The sequence below is a fragment of the Vulpes vulpes genome, chromosome 15 (genome assembly GCF_048418805.1).
Source record: "Vulpes vulpes isolate BD-2025 chromosome 15, VulVul3, whole genome shotgun sequence".
NCBI classification, from domain to species: Eukaryota; Metazoa; Chordata; class Mammalia; order Carnivora; family Canidae; genus Vulpes; species Vulpes vulpes.
In genome coordinates this window covers 2834446-2849908 of record NC_132794.1, presented here as the reverse complement: position 1 = coordinate 2849908, position 15463 = coordinate 2834446, and the positions used below count along the sequence as shown (strand labels likewise).

Genomic DNA, 15463 nt, shown 5'->3' with positions numbered 1-15463 from the left:
TCACTGTCCCCCCGGAGAGGGCCCGTCCTCACTGTCCCCCCCAGGAGAGGGCCCGTCCTCACTGTCCCCCCCAGGAGAGGGCCCGTCCTCACTGTCCCCCCAGGAGAGGGCCCGTCCTCACTGTCCCCCCCAGGAGAGGGCCCGTCCTCACTGTCCCCCGGGAGAGGGCCCGTCCTCACTGTCCCCCCCAGGGCCCGTCCTCACTGTCCCCCCAGGAGAGGGCCCGTCCTCACTTTGCCCCCCCGGAGAGGGCCCGTCCTCACTGTCCCCCGGGAGAGGGCCCGTCCTCATTGTCCCCCCGGAGAGGGCCCGTCCTCACTGTCCCCCCCAGGGCCCGTCCTCACTGTCCCCCAAGAGAGGGCCCGTCCTCACTGTCCCCCCAGGAGAGGGCCCGTCCGCACTGTCCCCCCGGAGAGGGCGCGTCCTCACTGTCCCCCCAGGAGAGGGTCTGTCCTCACTGTCCCCCCAGGAGAGGGCCCGTCCCCACTGTCCCCCCGGAGAGGGCCCGTCCTCACTGTCCCCCCAGGAGAGGGCCCGTCCTCACTGTCCCCCCCAGGGCCCATCCTCACTGTCCCCCCAGGAGAGGGCCCGTCCTCACTGTCCCCCCCAGGGCCCGTCCTCACTATCCTATGCCCCCAGGAGAGGGGCCCACCCTCACTGATCTGTCCCACCCCACCAGAGAGGGGCCCATCCTCACTTTGCCCCCAGGCTCCAGCCTCACTGCCACCCCCCCTCCCCTAGCACCAGGCCTCAGTCTAAGGGGACACTGGGTCCTTTCCGTGGACCTAGACATTTCCATGTTTTCGTTTATTCTTTTTAATATGAGAAGATGCACATGTACGTTGCCGTCCGTCCTTCCCCGTCCACTCTTCTCCCCTTTGCCTTTTCTCGCGTAGCCTCCGTCCTGGAGATGGCTGGGTCGGAAGGAGCACGTGGCCATCGGCCTCGCTGCTTTTGCAGCTGCTGGTGCCCCGCTGTGTGCGTGGCGAATCGCCTAATCCAGCTGTTGCGGGGCCCGGGGATGGTTGGCAGCCTCCGTGCGGTGCGCGGTCCTGCAGCAGAGAGCCTCCTGCGTGCGTCTTCCGGGGCGAGTGCACTGGACCTGCGCTTGCAATCTCAGGGCCTTCGTAAGTAAACCGGTGGAGAAATCCCGGTTTTGTTCTGGGATGAGGACTGCACAAAAGTGAGTTATTCTGGCGGAAATGTTCAATGTTGGGTGAGGGGGGGTGTCTCCAGTTCTGTTAAAATTTGATATAGAACACAGTTGAGAGCGGGTTGCACGTGAAGAGATGCTAGTGAGATGCTGGGGTGGCCCCAAATGCAGTTTTGGGGAGCCTCAAAGGAAACCCAGGGCAACACAACTGGCCCTGTGGCCACTTGTCATCTCTAGTCGTATTACCCTCAAATCCAGGCAGGACTCACGTCCCCCCCAGGAGTCTCATCCCCTCAGGACTCAGCAGAGCAGAGACTGCCGATGTCATTAAGGTCGCAGACCCTGAAGTAGGAGAGTATCCTGGACCATCGAGCTGGGCCCAGACCAGTGACTAGAGCCCGTAAATGTGGAGATTTCTCTGACTAGAGGCAGAGGCAGAGACCGAAGCATGAGACAGACTCAACCCATTGTCCCTGGAGGGAACCGTGAGGCAGGGAATGCAGGTGGCATCTAGAATCTGAAGGACAGCCAGCAAGGAAACAGGCAATTGTCCCTAAGCGCATAGACCTGAACTCTACCAACACCTTGAATGAGCCTGAAAACGACTGTTCCCCAGAGTCCCCATAAAGCCCACCTGGCTGACCCCCCGATCCCAGCCTTGCCGAGGCCAGCAGCCTGCCCAACTACAACACCGTGAGGTAATAACATGTCGTAAGCCGCTTGGTGGGCGACGGTTAGAGCACCAATGGGAAACCAGTCGCCGTTGCCTATGCAGCCGGGACCTTTCCAAAGTCCAACACGCTCATAGCCCTGTTTAAGATCCTCGGCGCACCCTAAACACCCGGCCTCAGGCTCCTTTGAGGGTAATAAGACCAGAGATGACAAGTGGCTAGAGGGCCAGTTATGTTGGTGAGAAATGGGGAGCAAGAACTGGGGCTGGGGTGGCAGCGGTGATGGTCAGAGTCCTGGGTGCAAGCTACGGGCACTGAATACGGCTGCTGTGATGGGCTGAACCACGTCCCTCTGAAACTCATCCGTTGAAGCCTTGCCATATGAATTTCCTTCAAAATGGGACAATGTTTGGTGATGAGGCCTTTATAGAGATGATTAAGGTAAAGTGAGGCCCTGATTCAATCTGACTGGGGTCTTTACAAGAACTTCGGACACAGGGGCACCTGGGTGGCTCAGTGGTTGAGCGTCTGCCTTTGGCTCAGGTCGTGATCCCAGGGGTCCTGGGATCACCCACAGGGAGCCTGCTTATCCCTCTGCCTCTCTCTCTGTGTTGCTCATAAAAAATAAAATCTTAAAAATAAGAATAAATAAATAAATAAATAAAATCTTTTTAAAATAATAATAATAAAAAAAAGAAGTTGCACATGAGGACACAGGAGAGGACTGTCTACGACCCCAGAGACAGGCCTCAAGAGGAAGCAGCCCTGCTCCCACCTTGACCTTGGACTTCCAGCCTCTAGCACTAGGTGAGAATAAATGTGTGCTGTTTAAGCCATACTTTCTTGTTGTTTAAAAGGGATTTTTCCCCCCTAAAGGTTTTACTTATTTGACAGAGAGAGAGAGAGAGAGAGCACAAGCAAGGGGAGTGGCAGAGGGAGAAGCAGGCTCCCCACTGAGCAGGGAGCCCAGTGTAGGGCTCCATCCCAGGACCCCGGGATCACGCCCTGAGCAGAAGGCAGACGCTCAACCACTGAGTCACCAGGTGACCCTGGGCATGAAACCCTCTTAAAAATAATAAATAAATAAATAAATAAATAAATAAATAAATAAATAAATAAAGGCAAGCAGGCTCTGGGGAGAGGCCCATCCAGGTGGAGTAGCATATTTGGGTTTCATTCGTATGTATGGAATTAATATGTATAAATATGTATGGAACTCTGGACCATATATACAGAATTTCAGCACATGTGTGTGTTTCTGGGGGCAAATAGTCCATGGTTTTGTCCAATTCCTAAGGGGATCTTTAGCTTCCAAAATTAAGAGAAACTCTGGGCCCTGCAGTGTTGCCTGATGGTTCAGGACTCTTAAGTATTGAGAGTGGATCAAGGGCCAGAGCTCCAAGGGGCAGCAGTGCCTGGGGGAGGGTGGCAGCAGGACCCTTCAGAGGAGCCTGGGCAATGACATCTGGAGGAAGAGAGCCAGAGTTGGGAAGCCAGGAGACCAGACAGTCTCAAAAGCAGTTGTCCCAACAGAGAGCAAGAAGATGTGGTCAAGAAGTAGGCTATGTAGCGGGATTGTGGGTATTCTTGGTTGGACGGGGGCTGTAGGCTAAGCTCCAGTGTTTGGATGAATTCACCTGTTCACTCGGCATCCATATGTGAGGAAGAACGGGGACTCAGAGGTAAGGCTTGATACGTGACAAGACAGATGCCAGTCCAGCAGGCAGTATGTGTCATCCAGAGGGTGCAGATGCACGGCATGGTCCAGGGAGGATGACTCCTGAAGACTTGGAAGCTGGATGTAGGGTGTCAGCTGTAGAACCCCTGGGAAAAATGGTGGAAGGCAGGATAAACACTGCAAATGGGAACTGAACTCAAATACAAGGCTCCATCAGAAGGAATTAATATGGTTACTAGAGGGACGCCTGGGTGGCTCAGCGGTTGAGCGTCTGCCTTTGGCTCAGGGCGTGATCCCAGAGTCCAGGATCAAGTCATACGTCAGGCTCCCTGCGAGAAGCCCCGTTCTCCCTCTGCCTCTGTCTCTGTCTCTGCCTCTCTCTGTATGTCTCCCATGAATAAATAAATAAAATCTTAAAAAAATATATGGTTATTAGAACCAGGGCCACCAACATCATTCCTCCATCGTCCATCCATCCATCCAACCATCTAGCCCCCCATCCATCATTCGTCTATTCACCCAAGCGCCCACCCATCCATCACTCACCCACCCATCTGTCATCCATTCATCCAACCATCCACCCATCTATCACTCATCCATCCATCCACCCATCTGTCCATCCATTATCTGATATTAGGGGAGGGGGATACCTGTTGTACCAGTTACTGAGGCAGTTATACAAATACAGTTGGGAACACAGGTCTCCACTTAGGAGTCTGCCGAACACCTTGAGCTCAGCGTGTTTCCGGCTGATCTCATTTTCTCCTCCTCCCAACTCCAGAACTTCGCCTACTTCAGCCTTTAGTGACTGTTCGTCATCCGTACCGTACATCCGCATGGGTGGTCCTTGGCTTTGTGTCTCCCTTATTCTCACATCCATTCTAATTCCTTGCTCCTCTTGGCCGGGCTTCAGTACCCCTGGGTCACCACAGTAGTCCTTATGCTACTGTTTTCATCTGCTCAGGCTGCCGTAGCAGAAGACCAAGGACAAGGTGGCTAATGAATGACAGACAGGTATGTCCTCCACTGCTGGAAGCTGGGAGTTCAAGATCAAGGCGCCAGAAGATTTCATGGCAGGTTAGGGTTAGCACGCTATGAAGGTGTGCGCACGAGGCGTGTCTGCCCCAGGGCCGGCTTTATTCGGTCCTCAAGCAAGGTGCACGTGACGATGAAGCAGGTCCAGGATCCCACACTCAGGGACATTTCACCACGTGTGGAACTTGACTTCTTGCACGTCCCACGAAGTGAAGCAGGACACAGGCCGCACAACAAATGAGGAACAGGACGTAAGCGAACCATCCCAGGGCGAAGTGAGTGTGTGGGTGCGCGGTGGGGATAAGGCCTCTGGCCCGTCCCGTCTGGGTCCGCTCTCGGTGCTCACCGCTTCTTATGTTCCAGCGGGGAAGGATCCCTGTTCCTCGTGGAGGTCATTCGGGCAGGGCCTTCCGCAGCAGGCGCCTTTTTGAAGTGGTCAGACGTGGAGGGGTCAACGTCTGGGAAGTCTGATGGTTTCCTGCAAAAATCCTCCCTTGTCGAGGGATGTCATCCGTCTGGGGCCCCTGCAGGCCTCCTGTGCTTCTGCACGCTGTCGGGTCCGGGTGTTGGCGGCCTGCGCTGGTCTGAGTGATATCTGGTCTCAGCTCAATACCGTTGGCTGCTGTGTCATGCTTGCTTGACGTGAGTGGCTCATCTTGCTCTCTACATTTCCTTGTTCATAGATGGCATCTTCTCCTTGTGTCCTCACAGTGGGGAAGTGGAGAGGGAGCTCCCTGGGGTCTCCTTCTTAGGGGCGCTGACCCCATCACCAGGGCTCCCCCTCCTGGCCCAGTCACCCCAAAGGCCCCGCCCCTACTGCCATCACCTTGGGGGTCGGCTTCAGCGTGTGAGCTTCCAGAGAGCACGTTCAGACCATAGCAGTCCACTCCTGGCCCCCACATCTTGTCCTTCCCCCATGAGAGGTAGGCTCACTCCATCCCAACAGCCTGAGTTTGAACTCATTCGAGCATCTACTCTAGGGTCGGAGTCCAAAGTCTCACGTAGTTCAGGGTGGGGAGACCCCAGGCACGTTCATCCTAAGGCAGAGCCCTCCCAGCTCTGAACCTGCCCGAACACAGTGCTGGGGCACAGGACAGACATTCCCATCCCGAAGGGGGAGCAGCTGGAAGGAAGGACAGGGTGACAGGGCTGAGCAAGTCCAAACTACAAGAAAATCTGTGAGAGTCTGAGGCTTGAGAAGAGCCCTCTGGCTGGATCCTCTGCCCTCCAGGACTCCTGGGGCTTTGCTAGGCCGGGCTGGTTCCCCAAGGCTCAGGTGGCCCTGCCCCCTAGCTTTGGGTGCCCCCCCCCAGGTGGAACTCCGTGCCAGGGCCCTGCCCCCGTGGTGGCTCCCTGGGGTTGGGATCACAGAGTTACAGCTCTACCTGGAGCCCTGTCTTTTGAAATCTAGGTGGAGGCAGCCATAGTCCCAGGACTCTGCGGGGGCGGGGGGGGGGGGGGGGGGAAGCACCTGCAGCCACAGAGTGTGGGGGTGGAGCTGCACTAGCCTGGCTGTGCAGGGGCTGCTGCCTCTCCCTGAAGCCACCCTGACCCTGACCCCAGTGCACTTGGGCAGCCAGCGGCAGAGTCGCTCTGATGGTCCCTGAAGGCCTCAGCGTCCTTCTCCCTTGTCTTAGAGAATAATGTCTGATCTCTTCATCGATGGTGACGGTCACTTGAACACATTCTTCATGTTCTCAGTTTTTGCAATACGGATAGGCTGGGAGTTTCCCAAATCTGAAAGTTCTTCTTCCTTTCTGATTAGCAAATCCGTCTTTAAGACATGTCTGCTTTACAGTAAGGCCTCGGGAGCAGCCAAGCCACAACTTCCACGCTCTGCTTACACAGACCTTCAGCCAGAGGTCCAATTTCCTCCCTCGAGCTCACTGTCCACCGAACACCAGGACAACCCAGCCCAGCTGTCACGTGCCGGCGCCCATCGGAGTTTCCAGGACCATGGGTCTCGTTTCCATCTGCGGCACCACCAGAGCGGCCTTCACCACTCACATTTCCACCAGTGTTGTGTTCAGGATCAGTCTTACTTGCAATTCTGATATACAAAAAGCTCCAAAACCAGAAAGTTGTGGGTTTTGTTTTTGTTTTTTGTAAGTTTGGTGCCAAAATTCAAGTTGCTGCAAAACCTGACCCGACCTGAGGGGGCTAATGCCCCAGCGCCCCCCCCCCAGCATGCAGGCACCTCTTCTGGTCACTGACACTGTATGTTTTATTTTTTAAAAGATTTTATTTATTTATTCGCGAGAGACACACAGAGAGAGGGGCAGAGACCCAGGCAGAGGGAGAAGCAGGCTCCCTGCGGGGGATCCGATGCGGGACTCGATCCCAGGACCCTGGGATCATGCCCTGGGCCGAGGGCAGATGCTCAACCACTGAGCCACCCTCCCCCCCTGCCAGCGCTCCACTGTGTATGTCTTAAATTCTAGAATGTGTTTTTCCTTTTGTGACTTTGGGTTCAAGAGCACGATGAATGAATTTAAGAAGAGGGAAAGATACCCCCTGCTTGCTGGGGGAGGGACGCGTAAGATGCGGTCCCTGTCATAGCAGGAACCGACAGCAGGAACCCTAGAGGCTGCTTTTAGGCAACAGGCTAAACCAGTGAAATGTGAGGAAGGCAGAAGGGCCCGCAGCTGGTGAGGGAACAGAAGGGGCTGAGGACAAGGCACCAGCGGACACCCCCAACCTCCCCCGCCCCCCAGCCCTGGGTGTGATCCCTGATCCCTGCGACCTTCCTCCTGACCTTCCTCCCGGAAGCTCCCAACTGTCTTGATCCTACTGCCTGGCTAGAGGGAAAAAACTACCTTGGTTTGACAATAGCAAGGCCTCTGTGTCTGTGAATCTTCTTTAACACATGAAAATCCTTTGGAAATCTCCCTTTCCCTCACCTCCCCCAACTCCCGAGTATATGTAATCAGAGTCACCCCTCAGAAGCCGGGGCAGCTCTTTCTGCCTACCAGTCCTGTCCGGTCCCCGTGCTTTTAACAAAACCACCTTTTAGCACCAAGGAATCTAAAGGATCCTCTCTCTCGCCCCCACCAAACCTCACCTAGATTCCAAAACGACATCGCAGTGACCACCGGGCTGCACACGAACAGGCCTATCAGGTGCCCCACCTCAGAATAGCCATGGGCCCTGGCTGACCCCTGGGGTACTCATAACCAGCACGGCAAGGTTACCAGAAAATTCTCTATGTTCTCCTACCTCCTTCCTCCCCGTGAGCCACAGCCCCCACCATGGCCTTGGGGCAGACAGTCCCTCCTTGGTGGCTCCCTTGGGGTGTATCTAACAAACCATCTCCTTTGTGCTGCCTCGGGTGAACCGATTGGGATGCAGGAACCACCAAGACGTATTGATGTGTTTTGGGGGCAGTGTTGCTGAGGCCTGGGGGCACCGGCAAGAAAGAATTCTTGAGATGTCTTTGATGCAAAAAGGTGACTTCAGTAAAGCAGGAAGACAGGACCAGGCGCAGAAAGAGCTGGCGCCCTGGGATTGGGAGGGGTGACTGTTACTTTGGGGTTGGGGGAAGTAAAGGGAAGGGAAGCTCCAAAAGGACTTTCACAGGCTAAGGAGGCCCCGCTCTGGTCAAACCAAGGTTGTTTTTCCCTCTAGCGGGGCACTAACACTAAGACCCTAGGGAGCTTCCTGGAGGAACTTTCTACTCTGCGGCCTCCAGTACTTGCCAACGGGCTGCAGGTTATAAGGACACTTAATTTTGTCTCCATTTCCTTCTCCCTTTGTTTCTCAGGTCAATAAGACTGAGGAAATCGGAGGATGAGCCGCTGAAGTCTTACAGTGCCTGTGATGACCAAGAACCGCCCGGAAAACTCCGCGTGGCGGTGGAGGGAGAAGGTGCCGAGCAGGAGCAACCGGAGCGGCGTTGGCGATGCAGAAGGTGACGTCCGCCAAGGCGTGTTGGGTCACGAAGGCAGCAGGGATCTAGCAGGAAGATCCTCGTTACAGGTGAGCAGGAATATTCAGGTTGGCTGTACAAATCGAAGCCGCGTAGTGATACAAAACAGCCTGAATATCTGTGGCGGGAATCAGGGACCAGGAAGCATCTGAAAATCCTACGGATGCGCTTTGCTATGACTGTATGAGGCGACAACCTTAGTCCTCAAGTGCCTGTGAGGCAGCTGGGTCCGGGGCCCTGTTCTAGAAAGGCCATTAGAATGGTGGAGGGAGGCGCGGAGTAGGGTTTCAAGGTGCAAAGCACGGGCTGGGCGCTCAGGGTAAAGCTGGGCTCGACTGGGGACGGCCACGGTTCTCAAAGGCATATGCCGCGTCCCCGTGTCTCCTTGTGCAAACGTGTCCTGGTAACGCAAGAAATGTTTTCCGCCTGGTGTGACGATCCCGTTCTACGAGCAGCATCGATTCGCCGCAGACAAGAGGACTAACATGTTATTATTTCTGTGCAACTGTTCCACACGTGCCCTCTCTGAATGTCTTGGGAAAAGTAATGTTCCTGACATGTTTCCCCGGTTTGCACAAGGAGTCTTATGTCCCGTGAAGACTGAAAGTAGAAGCTTTCCCGGAGGAGGGGTAAATGCAAGCCTCTGCGGTGGCCAGAGCGGGGCTTCCTGAGCAGCAGGACGGCTGCTTACACTGTTGCTGCTGCTTGGAAGGTGCAGGAGCTCCTCTAACACGCGTTTGGCACAACTTTGATCTAAAATGATGCTGGGGGGGATCCCTGGGTGGCTCAGGGGTTTAGTGCCTGCCTTCAGCCCAGGGCCTGATCCTGGAGACCTGAGATCGAGCCCCACGTCGGGCTCCCTGCGAGGAGCCTGCTTCTCCCTCGGCCTGTGTCTCTGCCTCTCTCTCTGTGTCTCTCATGAATAAATAAATAAAATCTTAAAAAAAAAAATAATACGATGCTGGGCACTGAACCTGGAGAGGAAGTCTGCCCGTCAGAGGACGGGGTGATAGCAAACCTCATTATTTACCCCAAAGGTTTACCAACCAAAGTTTAAGCCGAGGGAGAGCGACGTGCTGAACCTGGAAATGAAGCAGGTCCAGTGCCTTCCTGAGCGATGGAGAAATCGCCGAGTGGGTTAGATACAGAAGAGAACAAGGAGGGTCCGTCACACTGTGTCCTTGAGGGCAGTGCTGGGCTCAGGGTTCCAAAGAAAATATAGGACGCCCAGCTCAACTTGAGTTTCAGATAAATGATGACTAATTGTTTAGTGGAAGTATGTCCCGAATGTCACAAGGGATTTATATTAAAAATGCGTCCACCATTTATCTGCAATTTGTCCTTCATTGTTATGTGCTAAGTCTGGCGACGCTGGCTGGGGTCTCAGACACCTGTGTCTCTGGTCCCCTGGCCCTGGGCCTGCACACAGAGGTGCTCAGAGATGTCTGGGGAAGGACAGAATGTGGGGATGGACTTTGGCAGGGTGTGGGCTCGTGTCAGCTCTCAGTTTCTTGCCTCTGAGCTTTCACATCTGCCCATTGCCTGCTCTGGATCATGGAGGTGGGCTTTGTGAGCCGTCTCCTCTGCCAGCTGGGGTGCCGTCGAGCCCCGTCGGTACTTGGCACAGTGGAGGGGAAGGTTCTCTCTTTCTGGTCTGTGCAGTGCACAGCACCAGCGATGTGCTGTGGCCAACATCTCCCCTTGGCATCTCTTCCAGTGGCCGCAGGGGAGTGACCTGACAAGGGGCGTCCCGTGAGCTGCTGCTCCTGACATGCCGTTGGGTGGCTCGGCAGAGTGTCCTGGCGCACAGCACCTCCTGTGGCACCTTCCCGGCACCCCAGGGGGCAGGTGAGGTCCTAAGCAGGCCTCACCTGAATGTCAGGTGAGGTTGATAGAGGTAGAGGAGTTGGTAGAGGAGTCCTTGGGGCCCAAGTCCTCTTGGGTCTCCTGACCCAGGGTTCTAGGAGGTCCTAAGCAGCCCTATGAGGGCTGGGGCGGGGGTCTTCCCTGCCAGCCTGAGGGCTGCTCCCCACATCTGCTAGTCTTGTACCCCAGTGTTCTCTGAAACGATTGCTACCAACTCTCCATTGCTCTCCAATGCCCTGCTCATAATTCCTCGGAATGAACGTTCCCTGTTCAGATTTCCCCGTGGTTTCTGTCTCCTGAATGGGGCCTGCTGGCTCAGGCCGGAAGCATCTCTGGAGCTGTTTCTACTCTGATCCAGGCTGGTTTTCTCTTTCAGAACAGGGCCTGATAGTTGGCTTGAGGAGTTCTGTGTGACGCCAGGCACTGAGTGCAGCCCAGAGACTCCTCCCATGCAGGCCTCCCTGAGGCCCCTCAGACCGCTGTCTGCCTCCTTGGAAGGGGCGGTCACCTAGTGACCTCTGTCCCCACTAGCTGGCCCTCGGCAAGTCCCCTGGGTTTGGGAGGGGAAGCTGGGTCAGCTGGAGGTGGGCGTGGGAGGTGGAGACACAAAGGAACTGGACGCAAGCCTTTTCCCAAGGAGGAGGGTGGGGGGACCCTGAGTTAGCTGAGACCGGACCCCACTAGAGCACTGTGTTCCTTCCAGGACCCCAGGGGGACAGCTCTTATCACAGGCTACAGTGGCTCCATTTCAGGCGGGAGACCAATAAACACAGAGTGGTGTGACTAGGCCAGGGGACAGTTCCCCGAGGGACCTTCATCTGTCAAGAACCTTACAGCCTGTCACCAGCCAGCGCTGTCACCCCACAGGCCTCTAGCAGGAGGCCAGGGCCAGTGCACGTGTCCCAGTCAGCCAGAAGGTCCTGGAAGGAGGCCTGTTTCGGTTGGTAGAGGAGTCCTTGGGGCCCAGGTCCTCTTGGGTCTCCTGACCCAGGGTTCTAGGAGCATCCCCGGGGGAGCTCCGACCATCCTTGCACACCCTGCTGGGGTCACCCTGCCGGCGCCTGGAGCCCATGGCAGTGTGCCCACCGTGCTGACTATGAACCCTTGAGGGCCCCCCTCTAGGACGCCGCGTGGTGGGCCACGAGGACGCCCCCTGCTGGCCCCCGACTGGCTCTAACGCAGGTTCCCTTATTAGTTTTCACACTGCCTTCTGCTGCTGCCCAGCGCTGTTCGTCCCAATCAGCCCGTGTCTCTTCATTGCCATCTTACCTTTAAAGAAAAGGGAAAATGCTGATGTGCACGTGTAGGTAGCACACTCATCCTGCAGCATTACAGAGTCTTACAGACCTCAGGATGGACGGTTGAGCTTCCTCCGTGGACGGACAGACGCGCTCTGATGACACAGGGAAAAACCCCACAACAACCAAAATCACCAACCAACCAACCAACCAACCAGCCAAATCCCACAAGGACACACCAGATAGGACGATACATCCACAGCCGGGGCTCGTAAGACACTTTAGGAAATGCAGCTCTGTGGGCCAGGGATTCCGGGAGCTTCCAGTCAGTCGTTCTGTCTTCCACTTCTTCATTCATCACATGCTTAAGGAGCACCTCCTAAGAGGGAGGCTTTGCTGGAGGCATCAGGAGGCCCAGGGTGAATGAGAGCAGGTCCTAAGGGACCCCATGTTCACGGGGAGAGAAAAAAACCAAGAAGAAAATGTGAGACGTGATGTCAGACCTTGCCAAGAGCCGCCAAGAGAAGGAATGAGTGCTTGTAGGGGCCCAGAGGGCATGGGAGGGGGGGCCCTGGCAGCTGACACCAGGTGAGATGGGAGTGGAAGGCCACTGGAGGTCATGACAGGTGAGCTGAGGCTCCCAGATGTGAAGAGGGGGGAAGGGACAATGCAGGGGGAGGCTGGGAGCTGCAGAGGAGGCCTGGACACCTCGGTTGGATGCCACCCAGAAGTCAACAGGTGCCCCTGGGGAGTGTGAAGGAGAAGACAATTGAGACCCCCTTCCTGTTAGACGGCATCTAGTCTCACACAAGCTTGTCCACGGGCTCGCGTGTCTGATGCGACAGCCAGAAAGCAACCCGAGCCCCCTCGACAGTCAAGCGGATGAGCACCTGCGCTCTGGTGCAGCAGGCCTGTTGCTCCGCTACAAGAGGAGGGAGGTTTTGACACACGCCATGATGCGGGGGGACCCCAGGGACACAAGGCTCAGACCCAAAGGACCACGTAATGCATGGTTCCACCATATGAAATGTCCAGAAGAGGCAAATCCATAGCAACAGAGAGTTGATCAGTGGTTGCTAGGGGCTGAGAGGGAGGAGGTGTTGGAGGGGAGGCAGTATCGACAGATGCAGGGTTTCTTTTTGGGGGGACGAAAATGCACTGGAATTTGACAGTTTGATTTGTAGCATTCATGGAAGACTGAAAGCCACGCAAGTGTATGCTTTAAAGGAGTGAACTTTATGGTATGTGAATTACAGCTCAACAAAACTGATTTTTTTTTTTTTTTAAGATTTAGTTATTTATTCCCGAGAGACACACACAGAGAGAGAGAGGTAGAGACACAGGCAGAGGGAGAAGCAGGCTCCCTGCGGGGAACCCGATGCAGGACTTGATCTCAGGGCCCGGGGTCACGACCTGAGCCGAAGGCAGATGCTCAACTGCTGAGCCACCCAGGCGTCCCTTATTTATTTATTTTATTATTATTTTTTTATTTTTAAACCAGAGCTTGGTGTGTTGAGGACAAGGCAGCAGGGGAAGACTGGCTGGGGAGTGGATCCCGAGAGGGTGAGCACCGGCCAGGTTGGAGGCATGCAGGTGGAGGACTGGGAGGTGTCACAGTTGGAGGAGCTGGCCCGCGTGGGCCATGGAGGCGAGGTTGTGGAAGGAGGAGGTTGGCCTGAACAAGCAGGTTTAACAGTGAGGTGGGGGGCAGTGGGTCCCCCTGGGGTTGCTGTTTCTTACTCAGTCTAGATGGGTGGGCATTCGGCCAGGAGTCAGGTGAACAATGGCTCGGGGCCTTGTCTCTGGACGCCCCCTCCCACTGCACACACTCGGGGGAGACTGGAAGGCCTTGGGCAGGAGGGGCAATTCTCAAGCGAGTGTCCCCATTGGTGAAATGGGGCTCCTCTGTGTACCTACCTCAGGGTATTGCCGGGATTGCTACGATGAGACAGGGGAAGCGCCGAGCACAGGCCTGGTGAGTGTGTGAGCCGAGTGGGGGTCAGTACCAGCTGGGCAGCTCCGAAAAAGTCCCTTCCTCCATCTGGGCCTTGGTCTGTTGATCTGTAAAATGGGGCTGGACTAGCTGGTTCCCGATGTTCCTTCTCAAACCCTCGATTCTGTTGCTGGGTCTGAGGAAATTGGTGAAATTTCACTCCCCAGTGGTGTTTAAGAGCAAGGCTGATGTCCATCTCCCAGGTGGCCCTGAACACAGCCTCAGAGCGGGGGAAGGGGAGGAGGGGGCCAGGAAGGGTCCTGCCCGCTGCCCTGATGGGATGAAGGCGACATTACTGTGCGCCCTCCCACGGGGAACCAGTTAACCCTGTCTCAACAAAAGGAACTGCCTGTGTGCTTTCTTTTAGGCACTTATAATCTATCAGACATAGTTAAGCCCTTAAGGAGTCTTAAGAGCTGCATGCGGGCCCTGGGACACCTTATTTCCAGCAGAGTAAAGGTGGTCCACACACACACGACCTTCCATACTGGGTTCTCCATCTTTATTCCTTTGGATTTTTAAAAAGATTTTATTATTTATTTATTTTAAAAAGATTTTATTTTTATTTATTCATGAGAGACACACACAGAGAGAGGCAGAGACACAGGCAGAGGGAGAAGCAGGCTCCCTGCGGGGAGCCCGATGCAGGACTCGATCCAGGGACTTCAGGATCACGTGCTGGACTGAAGACAGGGCTAAACCGCTGAGCCACCCGGGCTGCCCAAAAGAATTTATTTGAGAAAGAGAGCGCAAGAGAGAGAAAAAGCACAAGCAGGGGGAGCAGTAGAGGGAGAGGGGGAAGCAGACTCCCCCACTGAGCAGGGAGCCTGATGATGTGGGGCTCGATCCCAGCACCCCGGGATCATGACCTGAGCTGAAGGCAGCTGCCTAACCGACGGAGCGACCCAGGTGCCCCCTAACCTTTGCATTTTGATCTCAGTTAATGACTTTATGTGAGGGTAGTTCATTCTCATGGTCCAGAATTCAAAATGAGAAGCTCCGCAGGCCCTGTGCCGTCCCCATGTCCCCCCAGAGCAGCCGTGTCGCCAGCTTCCACCGGGCCCCGCGATCTGTGCAGTTACAATCCACTTGTAACTTGTGTTCGCTCTGTTTTGGCGTAAATGTTAGCACACAATACACATTGTTCTCTATCTCATTTTTAAAAAAGATTTTATTTATTCATGAGAGACACAGAGAGAGAGAGAGGCAGAGACACAGGCAGAGGGAGAAGCAGGCTCCATGCAGGGAGCCCGACGTGGGACTTGATCCAGGGTCTCCAGGATCACGCCCTGGGCTGCAGGCGGCGCTAAACCGATGCACCACCGGGGCTGCCCAAAATGTCCCATTTTAACCATTAAAAAAAATATTTATTTATTCATGAGAGATGCACAGACAGGCAGAGACACAGGCAGAGGGAGAAGCAGGCTCCCCTCCTGGAGCCTGATGCAGGACTCGATCCCAGGACCCTGGGGTCACACCCTGAGCTGACAGCAGACACTCAACTGCTGAGCCACCCAAGCGCCCTGCATTTTGACCGTTTTTAAGTGTTGTGCACCCCCCCCCCCATCTCCAGGGTGTTTTCATCATTCACAAATGAAACTCTGTCCCCATGAAACACTGACTCCTCATCACCCCCATTCCCAGCCCCTGGCGCATCCACTGTCCTAACCCCCCCCACCCCGCCCCGTCTCTCTGGGTTTGACTCCTCCAGGGACCTGCTTTGAGTGGGATCCTGTAGCCTTTGTCCTTTTCTGTAGGACTGACTTCACTCAGTTTGGTGTCCTCAAGGGCCCTCGTGCCCTAGCAGCTGTCAGAACACCCTTCCCTTTTAATGCTGGGTAATATTCCATTGTACGTATATGACACCTGTTTTTAATCCATTCATCTGCTGGTGGGTGTTTGGG

General features: G+C 55.3%; 1 long non-coding RNA gene across 1 annotated transcript; it reads left to right on the top strand.

Moving 5' to 3' along the window:
• Positions 1-258: 258 nt before the first annotated feature.
• Positions 259-9485, top strand: LOC112908029 (uncharacterized). Its single transcript, XR_003232847.2, has 3 exons — positions 259-1127; positions 8298-8512; positions 8876-9485. It is a non-coding gene; the product is annotated as an uncharacterized lncRNA (long non-coding RNA).
• Positions 9486-15463: the final 5978 nt, after the last annotated feature.